This window comes from Myotis nattereri (assembly GCF_964212035.1).
Source record: "Myotis nattereri genome assembly, chromosome: 2".
In the NCBI taxonomy this organism is placed as follows: Eukaryota; Metazoa; Chordata; class Mammalia; order Chiroptera; family Vespertilionidae; genus Myotis; species Myotis nattereri.
This window is the reverse complement of record NC_138076.1, coordinates 144659659-144675940: the sequence shown is the minus strand read 5'-3', so window position 1 is coordinate 144675940 and position 16282 is coordinate 144659659.

The following is a 16282-nucleotide window of genomic DNA, read 5'->3' as shown; positions in this document are numbered from 1 at the left end:
TTTGTTCTTATAAGGCCTCCACCCTCATGACCTCATCTAATCCTAATTACCCCCAAAGGCCCTACCTTCTAATACCATATCGCACTGGGGGTGGAGGGGACAGTCTTCAACATGTGAATTTTGGAGGTTCATACACAGTCAATGAACACCAGTTCTAATCTAGGGTAACCAGGACCAGAGGAATGCAGCTGTATGAGTATGAGTTCCCATCTTCCCCAAATTCTTGTTCATTGTATGGGTTACATGCACTGCTGATGCTCCATCATTCCAGAGGATTGATGGTGGGAGTGTAAGTGAACCACATTACAAATAACCTAGAGACGTGGAGAGAGAGAAAAAGGGAATCCCAGCTATCTCTCTATCTTCATAGAATTATAGAGTCAATTATTTTTGAAACTGAGAAGCAGACTGTAGAGAAAATTATACAAATTTGGAGCCTAGTAAATGTGTACATCCATTACAGCCTGAAAGTGTCCCATTTGCAAATAAACATTTGCCTAAAATGCACCAATTAGCACTGCCTAAAATGTAGGTCAGTTCTTGCAGATACTATAAATATTCACTATATTAAAACATAAAACAAAAAATACTTAAGGGACATCTGACTCCAGAACTTTAAAATATTTCATAAGAAAAGCTGTTACATATTTAATGAGAATATCTCCAATTTGAAAATAGAAAACTATGCTCATGCTTTTGATAAGCCAAAGGAAGGCATTTTTTATGTAACCTTAATGTAACTTTAGGTTGAAATCATAATGATGCTTATGATGACGATGAAGAAACACCCATAAAAAAATAAGAATAAAGACTTTTTCACACCATTAGCATCAAATTTTCCTCTTTGCAGGTAGTGGGAAAGTAGCAAGCATTGTTATTGGGTATTTTTAGTTTTTTGTGTTTTTTTAATTCTTCTCCAAATTGCCTCTGTATCCAGCATGGCTTTTGACAGGCATAGAATAAGGCAACGATTTGCTGTACAGATGTTCCAGTATACTGGTGCGGAAAAAATAGACAAAATTTCCAATATACAAGCTGTATTTGTATCCTTTCTTGTTCTGGGTTGAGCAGTAAAGGGACGCATACAGTGGGTGGTTGTATGTGGAACCATTCAATCCTGTTTACCTTCCTCCCTGCCCAGGATTTGGTCAAAGAGGATGAGGACCAGGGCCCCGTACACACCAAGCCTGGCCAGGACCAGGCCAACCTGAGGAGCCCCCAGGGTCTGCAGCTCAGGGAACTGGTGGCACTATAGAGAGTCTTGTTCTATAGGCAGAAGTTGTAGAAGTCGATTATCAGGTTAGGCAATCAGTGAGGGTGCTGCCCTCCAGAGGAAAGCGTAGAACAGCAAGGAGATGACTATGACCATGAGGATCACCAGCTGGCTACCCTGACTTGGCCTTGGGATGCTCATTTTCTCATGCCCTTTGTAGGGCCATCCTGGGTACAGTTCTGGAGTCTGGGAATCCCCAAATCAAGGTACTGACAGATTTGGTGTCTGGTGCGGCCCACTTCCTGGCAAATAATAAATGCCAACTAGCACCTAATTTCACCAGATTCAGAGTTTGTGCTTGATGTGTGCCATGCAAGAAACCACGGTGCATAGGAAAAAGAGGCAAGGAAGGAAAACCTCCCTCTGCCATTCATCATGTATGATCAAAGGCAGGCAATTGTTTTCCTTAGTTTTCTTCTCACTGACATTTAAAACGTAGTTTTCTTAGCTATCCTTTTGTTTGTAAGTAAAAGTGTAGTTCAAAATAACTCTAGAAAATGAATATTTGCTTCAGTATGGCTGCTTCTAAAGGTAGAAACATTGTCTTGTGGCCCCTCTCCCTCTTCCTCTCCTAACCTTTCATTTGCTTTTCTCTCTGTGTTTGTGTCTCTATGCAAAATGATGGTGAAATACGTCACATCCTTTGTGTGGTCAGAGGAGGGCGCTGCTGGCAGCTCCAGGATACAGTCATTATCACGAAGTAGGGAGGGTAAATTTTCTCTCTCCTGGGGCCTATATAACTGCATTGAGCTGCTAGAGTTCCATGCCCATTCCTGAATCAATCCTCGTGGCCAGGGGTGTGTACTACCCCAAAGTATAAGGCTGCATGGCATGGTTACCCCTATGGAGCCAGCAGGGGCACATTTCGATTTCACTCCCGAAGAACCTATGGACTAGAGAAGTGATTTCCAAAAGGAAAAAGAAAATGGGCAAAACTTCCAGAATTATAAGTGAGAGTGTTTTGTAAGTAATATCCAACCTGTAACAGATCAAACGTGAAAGTGGAACAAAGATGTTTTCAGACATGTGAGCCTCTTCACATTTATTTCCTGTATACGGTTTTTCAGGAAACTATTGGAGATATTCTAGTTTTTTTTTTAAAAAAGGAGTAAATCAAGAAAAAGACAACATGGGTTAATCTCCATTCCATACTTCTAGATTTCAGGATCTATTTTGTTCATCAGTTTATCTTGTTCCTTAGATTCCGCATATGAGTGAGATTATGTGACACTTGTCTTTCTCTGACTGGCTTATTGTGGGGAAGCATGGGACTTGGTTGGAAAGCTTGTAAGGAGGATTCTCCAAAAAGCCAGGGGCCTCTCCTCTAGAGAGACCTTGCTTAAAGGCGGCAACCCCTGCCTTGACTTTTCTAAACAAGTCTGAGCCTCTGGGTGTTTTACTGGAATCTTTATGTTTAGTCTTTAGACGTTCTTGCTAAAAGGACACTGCAGATGCATGTGTCTTCTCAAGGATACTTACCCTGCTGGTAGTATCTAATAGTTAATTTTAGTTCAAGCTGTTGTTACAATAAAAGCCTAGGGAGGCAGGCAAATGGGGCTGCTGGGTTTCTGAAACCAAGCAGTCCCTTAGCCCTGTCATTCACAGAAACGTTTGTCAGAGTAATCATTCACCCGTCGCTCAGGGTCTGCCAGTCAACCCCAGCAGCTTGTTTTGCTTAGCATAATACTCTCCAGGTCCATCCATGCTGTAGTGAATGGTAAGAGTTCTTCCTTTTTTATTGCCGTGTAGTATTCCATTGTGTAAATATTCCACAGTGGTTTTTTTTATACACTCGTCTACTGATATGCACTTGGGTTGTTTCCATATCAGCTATTGTAAATTGTGCTGCTATGAACATAGGGGTGCATATATTTTTATTTTTTCTAATTGGTGTTTTGGGCTTCTTAGAATATATTCCTAGAAGTGGGGTCACTGGGTGAAATAGCAGTTAGATTTTAATTTCTTGAGGAAACGCATACTATTTTCCACAGTGGCTGCACCAGTCTGCATTCCCACAGCAGTGTGCTCAGGTTTCGTTTTCTCCACATCCTCACCAGCACTTGTCATTTGTTGACTGTCGATGGTAGCCATTCTGGCATGTGTGAGGTGATACCTCATTGTGGGGTGCTTTATTGTAAATATGTTTTTAATGGATTTTTTTTTATTTTAGAGAGAGAAGAAGAGAGAGGTTTAGAGAGATAGAAACAGAGATGAGGGAGAAAAATCAATCGGCTGCCTCCTGCACACCTCCTAGTGGGGATCAAGCTAGAAACCCTGTCATGTACCCTAACAGGGAATCAAACCAGTTCATGGGTTGATGCTCAAACATTGAATCACACTGTCCGGGCTCAATGTCATTTTAATTTACATCTCTCTGATGATTAATAACTGTAATCAAAGGACTTATATGCATATATGCATAGCCTATGGACACAGACAATAGTCAATAGTGTTGTGAAGGAAGGGGTGGGTGAGGGATGGAGGGAGGTCAATGGAGAAAAAAGGGGAACATCTGTAGTACTTTCAACAATAAAGACAATTTTTTTTAAAAGAATTAATAGAAAATAAATTTTCTTTTAGATAAATTTAAAAAACAACAACATGGGAACAAGGAAACAGGGATTCCAAATGAGTGATAAAAAGAATCACTAGATGTTAACAAAGGGTAGCCAAGCATGAGTTCTACACAACTGCCCTGGTAAGATTGCAGAAGCAGACACAGGGTCACAAAGCAAACTGATAATATATACAGTATATGTGAGGAACTTGAGGAGAATTTCATAATTCTGTCAGAATGTTTTGAACTCATTCATAAATAATACATGGAAAATAGAGCAAAAGATAACAAATGAGATAGTTAATACATATAGGGGGGAAAACTGTCAAACACTTTTGAACTAAGGAAAAGTAGTCATAGTATACCACATAGCTTTGCTGTCAATGATATTACATGGTCATAATAATGCCAATCACTGACTTCTGAATGAACCAAAAAAGGTGATAAATATATATATAAAACCCTAATGGAAGGATGAGGGAAGAGGAAACAGACATCAGTGAGGGAAATGTAGAAAAAGGTAGTCTCTCATTGTAATATGGATTGATGCCTAAAACTGAAAAATAAAAAATAAAAAACCTGCCTAATCCTGTTGTTTATAAATATGGAGGTTAGAAGACTTGCAAACAGAAGCCTTGATAGTAATTCCTTCTGATAAGTAAGAATCAGGAAAGGAAGGGACTGAGAGTGATGTTTGCAATGATAAATCATGACTGTTTAAACTATAAATATGTATTATTTTGCTTATATATAATTTATATGCTATATATCATACTGATGATATCTTGTACATAGATAAAAATTGAAATTCCCATAAATAGAGACATTGCAATAAATAAATAGATATGTTTGGAGAATAGGGAAGGAGAATTTTCAGAGGTAATGTAAAGGTTTCAGAACTTTACTCATGACAATTGATTAAGGGAAAAGGGAATATTCTTTTTCATGGCTTTTATTTATCTCAGTGACTATGCTACTTAAGAAAGACACACAATATTTACATATTTGCTTTGACAAACTCTGCTTTTAACTCATAGGGGCAATATCTTCTAAAAATCTACAATTATTTTAATTTATGATTTCTCCATGATAGTCTTTCAATTAATTGTGGTTACATTAATATGATTTATACTACAAAAGGTCCTATGTATCATTCCATTTAATAGTGTCATTTTTAATTAGAACTGGAAAAGAGTACTTAAATCAAATTTCACAGTAGTGAAGTCTCCAGAGGAAGACATTTCACTTTCATGCAGCCTTTAGAATGACATGCTTCTCAACATGGGCATCAAGGCACTTTTTTCACTTTAGGCTCTTATGAGTAACTTGGAAGGAACTCTTGGAGCTGATGGCCAATCCCCTGATTGAGACCTCTGAATTAGGTAATTTGCAAGGGCTTGTCTTTAAGAAAGTTGTACCTGATCGGAAACTCAACTGTCCTTATCTCAGACATAGAGAGGCCAAATAATAAACGATTACATGCTCAGGAGCCAGATTTCCTGCTATACAATCACAGCTCTGACCCTTAGTAGCTGTGAGAATTTGGACAACTTGTTAAACTGTTTGTGGCTCAGTTAAAGTGCTAAAGCAGTGCCTAGCCTAAGAACTGCTCCTAAAATCATTTCATTGGGTGGAAATGGATATTGGTCTATGGTCCATGTGAGGCAAAATAATTTTAAACACTGCACTGTGAATTGCTATTTATATTATCTTTTTAAAATATTGATCCTAGATGGAGTGGAAGGGAGAGAGAAACATCGATGGGAGAAACATGGCTGGTTGCCTTCTGCACATGCCCTGAATGGGGATCAAACCCACAACCTGGATACGTGCCCTGACCCGCAATCAAACCCGCAACCCTTTGGTGTACAGGACAATGCTCCAACCAACTGAGCCACAACCAATTGGCCAGGGCTATTTATGTTATCTTTCAGTTCATGCCCAGGTGGGATTTTTGAAAAGTTCCAGAAAGGGATAGAGAGGGATGATTAAGCCTTAGGTTGAAATAATAAATGAAAGATTAAAGCACACAAACACATAAATTCCTCATAAGAAAAAAAGCACAATCCCTGTTTGACTGTTAGAGAATTGTTCACTATATGGATGAAGCCCAACTCAGAGCAGTGATTCAAGAAATGGAGGAGAGACTGGGAAGTTAACAGGAGCAACAGCATGGTTTAAGACAAAAAGTGACTTCTACAATAGCTATTGTGTCAGCCCTGCTTTGATGGAATGATTGACCAGAAAGCAATAGTCACCCTCCAAGTTAGCAAAAAGTGAGCCAGCAGGACAGCAGAGGACAGCAGGCAGCACCAAGGCCACCAGGAGTACGGAGGGAAGGTCGGCATCAGTAAATCAGAAGAGAGCATTGCTCACTGGCTGTGGTGACAGTGTTTCAGTAACCTGAAGACCCCAATAAGAGAGAGGAAGGACATGAGCTGGCCTAGGGATGTGACTACAATAAGAAAGTACTGAAGCCCTAGTGGGGTTTCTCAGTGGTTAGAGTGTCAACTCATGGACTGAAAGGTTTGGGGTTCAGGTCCAGTCAAGGGCATGCACCTCAGTTGCAGGCTCAGTCCCCAGTCAGGGTATGAGCAGGAGGCAAACAATCGATGTGTCTCTCTCACATTGATGTTTCTCTCTCTCTATCTCTCCCTCTCCCTTCCACTCTCTTTAAATTCAATGGAAAAAAATATTTTCAGGTGAGGATTAACAAAAGAAAAGGAAAGAAAGGAAAGGGGGGAAAAGGAAGAGAAAAGAAGAGGGGAGGAGAGAAGAGGAGAGGAGAGGAGAGGAGAGGAGAGGAGAGGAGAGGAGAGGAGAGGAGAGGAGAGGAGAGGACTGGTGTAGCAGGTGGGGACATCTGATCTTGCATTACTTTTAGAATACTTTAATTGTAACCATAGCTTTCCCTTTTTCTAGTTGAGTCACATTGGGAAATGTAGATGACACAATTACTATAGAGAAATGTCAAACACATTAGGCAAATGATTTGCATGAAGTATGTTCTGTCTATAAAGCAGCACTCTTATATAGGGACACAGAAAATGTCTCTATACTTTGTTTAAAGATTCGGCCTACAGGAGACATTATTTTCTCTTTAGCTCTTATGTCTATACTAGAGGCCCGGTGCACAAAAATTTGTGCACTCGGGGGAGCGGGGGGCGGTCCCTCAGCCCGGCCTGTGCCCTCTCGCAGTCTGGGACCCCTCAGGAGATAACGACCTGCTGGCTTAGGCCTGCTCCCAGGTGGCAGAGGGCAGGCCCAATCCCTAGGTGCAGCCCCTGGTCAGGCTCAGAGCAGGGCCAATTGGGGAGTTGGGGCACAGGCCCCTGTCATGCACAGAGCAGGGTGGATCGGGAGGTTGCGATGCCACCCTCAGTCACGCTCAGGGTAGGGCCAATTGGGGGGTTGGGGCACCGCCCCCTGTCACACTTGAGGCAGGGTCGATGGGGAGGTTGCGGCGCCACCCCCTGTCACGCACAGAGCAGGCCTTATCAGGGGGTTGAGGAGCTCCCCCCTGTCACTCACAGAGTAGGGCCGATAGGGGAGTTGGGGCACCGCCCCCTGTCACACTCAGGGCAGGGCCGATGGGGAGCTTATGGCTCTACCCCATCACACACAGAGCAGGGCCCGTGGGGGGGAGTTGGTGCGCAGCACCCTGTCACACACAGAGCAGGGCCCATCAGGGGGTTGGGGCGCCGCTCCCTGTCACACACAGAGCAGGGCTGATCAGGGGGTTGGGTTACCGCACCCTGTTACACACAGAGCCGCAGGATGATCAGGGGGTTGGGGAGCTCCCCCATATCAGGCACAGAGCAGGGCTGATCAGGGGGTTGCGGCACCTTCCCCTGTCACGAACAGAGCAGAGCGGATAGGGAGGTTGTGGCCCCGCCCCCTGTCACACACAGAGCCGCAGGGCGATCAGGGTGTTTGGGTGCTGCCCCCTGTCACGCTGATTCTGGTGCTGGGAGGCATATTACTCTTTTACTATATAGGATAGAGGCCTGGTGCATGGGTGGGGGCCGGCTGGTTTGCCCTGAAGGGTGTCCTGGATTAGGGTGGGGGTCCCGCTTAGGTGCCTGGCCAGCCTGGGTGAGGGGCTGAGGGATGTTTTCAGGCTGGCGGGTGACTGAAGCTCCCAACCGCTCCTTTTTTTATTTTTTTTTTTATTCTGGGCCAGCTTTAGCTCTGAGGTTGGCTCCAGCTCTGAGGCCTCGGCTGCTGAAAGCAGGTATCTGGTTTATTTGGATTCTATAATTGAAACACTGTTTCAACTCCAGCTCTGGGATCCCAGCTGGCTGAAAGCAGGGATCTGCATTTGTTCTATAATTGAAACAATGTTGTGGTCCTGCTGGCTGAAGCCCGGCTGGCTGAAAGCAGGTTTCTGGGGTTTTGTTTTGCTTCTATATTTGTAACAATGTTTCAAACTGCAAGCTCAGAGGCTGGCAGCAGCAGGCGGGGAACGTTGGAGTCCTCCATCACTGAAGCAAGGAAGCCTCATGTTCGCTTCAAGCTGCCTGGCTGCCAGCCGCCATCTTGGCTGGCAGTTAATTTGCATATCGCCCTGATTAGCCAATGGGAAGGGTAGCGGATGTTCGGCTAATTACCATGTTTCTCTTTTATTAGATAGGATAATCTATGTATATTCAAATTTATACATGTTCAGTATTGGTTAACTTCACAGAATAACTTTATAATGCTCCTTGTGTACAGCTTCCATGATTTATTTATAATCCATCAGTGGAATCATTGATAAGAGAGATAGTAGGAATCATCCATTACCACTATTGTCAGAATTTTTAAAAAGGGATCTTTAGAATAATATTATAAACTAGAGGCCCAGTGCACGAATTCATGTATAGGGATGGGGGCAGTGACAGTGGGAGGTTGGCCACTGGCTCTGAGGAGGGAGCCAGCCTTTAGCCCCCCTGGGAAAGGGGCCATGTCCGCCACCACCCACCCTGGTTCCCTGTCTCAGCCTGGGTCCCAAAGGCCCCGGCAGAGTGGGGAGAGGAGGCGATGGTCGCCAGGCCGGGCACAGAAGGAATGGACACCAGATGCCAACGCCGCCCTGCCACCACATTTCCCCCTATTCCTTCCTTCGCCACTGCGCCTCCACTGTGGTGGACAGGTGGCCCTCAAGGAAGTGAGAGGACGGGAGTGAGACAAACCCTTGTGTTGAGGGCTGACTTTCAATAGATCGCAGAGAGGGAGCTTCTCTCACCCTGGTGGTCAGTGCGTGTCATAGCGACGGGTCAACCAGTTGTTCCAGTTGTTCCAGTCATTCTGGTCATTAGGTTGTAACAGTAGCGTAGGATTTTATATATATAGATGTCATAAGAATGAAAATTTGCCATAATTTAGAAAAACAGATTCATGAATGCAATGGACTGAATGTTTCTGCTCCCTCCCCCCAGAATTGATGTTGAAATCCTAACCCCCAGTTTGATGTCATTAGGTGGTGGGACTTCTGGGGTGATTAGTTCACAGGGTGGAGCCCTCATGCATGGGGTTTTTGCCCTTACAAAGGAGACCTCAGAGCACTTCCTCATGCCTTCTGCCATGTGAGGACACAGCAAAAAATGACAGTTTCTGAATCAGGAAGGGGGCTTTCACCAGTTACCAAATATGCCATCACCTTGATCTTGAATTTCCCAGCCTCCAAAATTGTGAGAAATAAATCTTTGCTGTTTATAAGCCATGCAGTCTATAGTAGTCTGTTATAGCAGCTCAAATAACTAAGACAAGGAAAAGTGGAATAGTAAAAAAAAATAAATAATTGTGCTTATAAAAATTTAGATGTGTGTGTATGTGTGTGTGTGTGTGCACATGTGAACATGTCTGTGTGTTTAATGTTGTTGTCAGTCTAAGGAACTAATTTTCTTTCATTCATGCCATTTCCTGTAACCAATGCTGTACATTCACTGAGAAAGCTGACATTATTGCACAGTCAGCTTGAAATTTTCAATTCACCACAGTTTAAAACCTTAAAGTTCAGCTCTGTTTCCACAGCAACCATAGTGTAGCTCCTCATGCATAGACTTTTTTTTTTGTAGTCTTAACCTACATGTGTGCAGTAAGGCTTGCTAATCTTTGGTGTGGCATTTATAAGCTTTATTGGTTATATAGCCTTTGCCTATGTTTTCTTTCTTGCATTTGAAAATTCAGTGACAATTCTACATAGGAGTAATCTTTGAGGTACAAATTGGAAAAAAAAGAAAAGCATAATTGTAAAAAAATTGGGTATTCAGCTATATTTTATATAAAACGATTGATTAGCTCTTTGAAAAAGATGAGGATTTGACAATCCATCTGTGAAAAGAATCTGATTCAAGCTTTGAGAACCCTTCTCTTCACAGATACCCTGGAGCAATTAGGGTGTCTCCTAAGGCACTGCCACGCCTCCAAATGTCCTTGTATGTGCTCACCAGGGGTAATCTTAGCTGCTGCTGGATGATGACTATCTCATGAATTTACTTTTCCCTTTCATTTCCTTTTCTTTACAAGACTAAATGGCTTGTGTGTACTGTGGATCATGAGCTTTTAACCACTCTTCTCCAAACATCCAGGTCTCCTGGCTTCCTATGAACTGCATCAACCTGAGCCTATTGCACTTATTACTTTTGTATAGGGCTACTTTATCCTTCAGAGAAAAAATACCCCATGGCCACTACTGTCAGTGCTTTTATTCCAATATCAAGAAGGGTTCAGGAATCTGGAAAAGGCTGTGCATAGATGTTAGATAGGAATCCAGAGACTAATAAAGAGTCTGGAGACGAGATATAATTTTGAAAGGCATTGGGGGTCAGAGGAGCTTAGCTAAAGGAGCTAAGTTCTAAGGTCTTAAGTCTAAAGCAGGGGTCCTCAAACTTTTTAAACAGGGGGCCAGTTCACTGTCCCTCAGACCGTTGGAGGGCCGGACTATAGTTTAAAAAAAAAACTATGAACAAATTCCTATGCACACTGCACATATCTTATTTTGAAGTAAAAAAACAAAACGGGAGCAAATACAATATTTGTATTTGCATGTGGCCCTCGGGCCGTAGTTTGAGGACCCCTGGTCTAAGGTCTTAGGTTCTCTCCATCCCCAGGACCCCATGCTTTTTTTTAACACAACTTGTCCTGAGGCAAGGCAGAGATATACACTTCAAAGGGTCAGGGTTTGGTACAGAGTCCATTGTCAGAATGGGGGAATTAGCCTACGGCTGTTCAGGTGTTTGGCCAGTAGGAGGCAGTAACATGTAGATTAAGATGCCCTTTAACTGTCTGGCAGCCACAATCAGTTTACTATTCAGGTTTGGGGAAATGCCTTTAGCCATTCCCACCAGGTGACTACATGTGTGACTCAACCCTGTTGAGTCCCCAAGTCTCATCAACCATTTGATGAAACTCTTGAAATTATGACATGCTGGAATTAGTCTATGGCAGGCCACACACACACACACACACACACACACACACACACACACACATTGGCTATTCCCTTGAATGGCCCAAGGTAATGATTAAACGGTATATGAAAGACAGTTTTTGGCCAATTATTTGGCCTAAAAGACAAATAGTTTTAATTCAGCTGTCTAAATAATTCTATTCATTGTATGAATACATCATTTATTTTGCTTTTGCATAAAATTACTGGTCAAAAATCATTTAACTGTGTAGTTTGACAACTCTACAAAATTATGGTATGACTTTTCCATGATTGTTAGTAATTCAACTATTTATGGCCATTTACATTCTTTCATATAACTCTGAATAAGTATCAACAGCTTCCACATCCACCTAAGGCTTCCTAACCCTTCTCCTTTAGCATAAAAACTTCTTTTCTATTACCCATGAAATGGATGTCATCACGTAGGTGACCATCACCAGCTGCTTACCTCTATCTAACATAAAAACTTTGTGTGCCAATAATTCTTTTCCTCTTGTCACAGGATAAATGAATCTATCTACATCTAAAGTATGACACCTCTATTCTGTATACTGCAATCACTACCACTTTACTGACCTTAGGAATTTTCTCCAGTCATAAATCTTTCTGCTGTACATTGGTAATCTTTTTTTCTACTGTTAGTTTTTCCTCCTATGCTTATAAAGATGCTTGTTTTTCACCTTAAAAATTAAAACATAATAAAATAAATTTAAAGAACTTTTGGGTTGAATTGTTTTCCACCTATTATTTCTTTTTCCTTTCACTTATAGATGACCCTCATATAGTCTACATTCATTATATTCTATATATATAAAAGCCTAAGCCACCATTACGACCAAACGATCAGAACAACTGGTTGACCGTTGCTATGACATGCACTGACCACGAGGGGGAAGAAGCTCAATGCAGGAGCTGGCTCCCACAGCCAATCTCCGGTGGCCCCTCTCCCTGCCAGCCAAGCTCCCACGACCCCACCCTCCCACCCCTCTGCTGGCCAACTTCCTACAGTTACTCCCTCTTGCCAGCCAACCCCTCCAATAGGCCCGGATTGCCAGCCAGGCTGAGGGACCCCACCCATGCACGAATTCATTCACTGGACCTCTTGTTATCTACATAACTTCCTCTCATTTGTCAGTCTATAATGCTTGAATTCTTACTACTCCTCCCTCATTCCACTAAAATTGCACTAATTAAGCCTTGCAGTGTTGCTCTGATTGCTAAATACAAAGTCATTTTTATATCTTCTTATTACCTGATTGTAGCTTTCAATATTGGTTGTTATTTTTTCTTAAATCTGTTTCATTCCCTTGAAATTCATAGTATCATCTTCCAATCCTCACCTGGTAGCACCAGCTTCTTGGAAATCGCATTCATGCCTCTCTTTTTTTTTGCCCTACTGTGACCTATTCACTCATTGGCCATTTTTTCACTATGTATTCTTTTCAGGGATCTGATATATTCTAATAGCTTCAATTGTCCCAATTTCAACCAATTACCTTTCTTCTCCTTCACCAAACTGTATTCTCTAGTTTCACCTCTCTTTGTTCAGTGGTAACAAGAGCAACCTAAAGGCCAAGATAGAATACTGAACACAGGGGTGCATATATTCTTTCAAATTAGTGTTTTGGGTTTCTTTGGATATAGTCTAAGAATAAAGGCTATCTTTTTAACTGCCCGAATGCCACATGAAACAACAAACTCTCTATAAATTTCCATGAGCACCAGTTAACCCACTCATTCTAGAACATATAGCTGGCAGAATTCTTTGAAAATCACAAAAATTTAAATAACTTTCTTATCTCCTAATTACCAACTTATTAAAGCACAAACTTCTGTCCCATCTATAATAATAAAAGGGTAATATGCAAATCTACTAAACAACCTTTCCAGCAGAACCACTGTCTAGACCAGCTGTGGGCAAACTACGGCCCGCGGGCCGGATCCGGCCCATTTGAAATGAATAAAACTATTGAAATAAAAGACCGTACCCTTTTATGTAATGATGTTTACTTTGAATTTATATTAGTTCACACAAACACTCCATTCATGCTTTTGTTCCGGCCCTCCGGTCCAGTTTAAGAACCCATTGTGGCCCTCGAGTCAAAAAGTTTGCCCACCCCTGGTCTAGACTATGCTATGACACCCACTGGTGCCATGCCAGCCAAGGTGGGTGCGATATGATTGGTCATGGACCTGGCCATTGCTCCATGATTGCCCTACAGATGGAGGCCCAGGCCACTGGCCAGTGGAGTGATCAATCAGGGGGCTCCTTGGTCGCCCCAAGGAGGAAGGCCCAGTTCACCATCCTGCGGGGTGTTGTGGGTTGGTGGGGCCTCCCTCTGCAGGGGTGATCCATCATGGAGCCCCAGCTGGGTGGGCAGGGCCTACCTCTTTGGGGCGATTGATCACAGGACTCCCAAACTGTGAGAGGGCATAGGCCAGGCTGAGGGACCACCCCCCGAGTGCATGAATTTTGTGCACTGGGCCTCTAGTTATATATAAAGTACTCTTAGTTACCACCTTTCCTCTTCTCCCCTGCAACTCGAGTGCATGAATTTTGTGCACCAGGCCTCTAGTTATATATAAAGTACTCTTAGTTTTGTCTTTTCTGCTGTCTGCCCTACTAGTCCTCCTGCCTTTTTTTTTTTTAACTTTTTTTATATATATATATATACCCAAAGCAACAAGGACCTTGGGCTAATCACTCTTTAGCACATGTTCTTCCCACTGCCTGGAATTGAAAATCTCCTCTTTCTTCAAGAAACACCTCAGAGCTCTTTCTTTTGTAAAGCCCCTTCCAGCATCCTCAGGCAAGATTAAACACGGTCTCTTTTGTGTTTTCACTGTCATATTCATTAACACTGTTAGAATACCCAGTGCTGTGCTCCCATAATCTGCTTATAAATGGTGCTCTGCCTTCCTATCTTAATCTCTGTAACATCAGCATCTCCTATATTTGCTGACACATAGTAACTAGTAGATACAAGTTCATTGAATGAATTCATTAATAAATAAACAATAAACTAGCTGGTTTGTTAAACAATTTAAATATCAAGTGAGTAACTATGGCAACTATACCTAAGATATTTTGGTAGTAGTGTGTGTTAAACATATTTTCCCTGTTTTGCTTTTATTTGTAGTCTTTTTCTTCCCCATCATTCAGAAAGCTGGAGAATCTATTATTTCCACCTACATTTCCCCAGATGCCTGAAAATTACAAAATGTATGAGTGATATTTTTCAAGCAGTGATCTAGGAGCAAATCACTATATTAGAGCATTAAAGGATTTTATAAGCTTGTATCTTTTGTGTTATAATTCCTGATTTACTTATTTCTCCTTCTAAATGCCATTTACTTATGATCATGAATTATTTTTGTTTTCATCACTGAATAGCTGTTTAGATATCTTTGACTTTTAATATATATTTAATTATAATGTAAAAAATTATAAAATATTATGTTATTAAATATACCTTTTGAAAGCTTCCTGTGGCAATAATTCATCTTTTTAAACAAATATTTTATGGTCCTGATAAACTCCACACATTTTCCCCAGTACTTCCCACCTTAACACTTACAATATTAAAATAATTTTATAGGAAATATTCAGAATTAACCATATCTTTATCTCTATTCACATGAATCATAAAAAGCAAAAAACTCAGATTATATCTACATCTGATCAAAAAGCTTTCAGCTCTGCCCTAGCCAGTTTGGGACCAAAGGATCCTGAGTTCAGTTCTGGTCAAGGGCACATACCTTCGTTGCAGGCTCCTCCTTCCTGGCCTGGTCCCTGGTCGGGTTTGTGCAGGAGGTAACCAACTGATATGTTTCTCGCACATCAATGTTTCTCTCTGCCGTTTCCTCTCTCTTCTACTCTTCCTAAAAATCAATGGAGCCCGGCAGGCTTAGCTCAGTGGTTGAGTGTGGACCTATGAACCAGGAGATCGCAGTTCGATTCCCAGTCAGGGCATAGGCCCAGGTTGTGGGCTCGATCCCAATGTGGGGCGTGCAGGAAGCAGCTGATTGATGATTCTCTCTCATCATTGATGTTTTTTTATCTCTCTATTTCTCTCCCTTACTCTCTGAAATTAATTAAAAAATATTTTTAAAAATCAATGGAAAAAATATCCTCAGGTGAGGATTAACAACAACAAAAAAGCCCTCGTCTCTACCTTTAAAAATGTCTACAACCTGCCTACTTCTTTAGCACCATTGCTATAGCTTTAAACAATGGAACAACAGCCTTTTCTCGCGACCCTAATAAATGTCTCCTAACTGGTCACTATGCTTCCTATCATGGACCCAGATTGTTTGCTGAGTATTAAAAAGTAATTGTGGAGCCCTATGTGGTTTGGCACAGTGGATAGAGTGTCGGTCTGCAGACTGAAAGGTCCCAGGTTCGATTCTGGTCAAGGGCATGTACCTTGGTTGCGGGCATATCCCCAGTAGGAGGTGTGCGGGAGGCAGCTGATCAATGTTTCTCTCTCATTGATGTTTCTAACTCTCTATCCCTCTCCCTTCTTCTCTGTAAAAAAAATCAATAAAATATATTTTTAAAAAAAGTAATTGTGGATATCCATAACAGTCATATATTTTTTAATGCTCTGTAGTATATATGGTGATGGAGACTCTTTTTTGGTCTACCCAGTGGTCTGCAAACTGAGGCTCATGAGCCACATGCAGATCTTTGGCCCCTTGAGTGTGGCTCTTCCTAAGCCTTAGGAGAACCCTAATTAAGTTAATAACAATGTACCTACCTGTATAGTTTAAGTTTAAAAAATTTCGCTCTCAAAAGAAATTTCAATCATTGTACTGTTGATATTTGGCTCTGTTGACTGATGAGTTTGCCGGCCACTGGACTAGACCAAAATTTTATATCATTTGGTCACAAGTGTTATACTGAACATCTTTCAAAAACCTTCTTCTAAGAAAATTTATTATTTTAATTTTTGAATTGGAGAAATTTGTGTGTATTTATGGAATGAGAAAAAGCACTTACTGGATCTGGAAATAT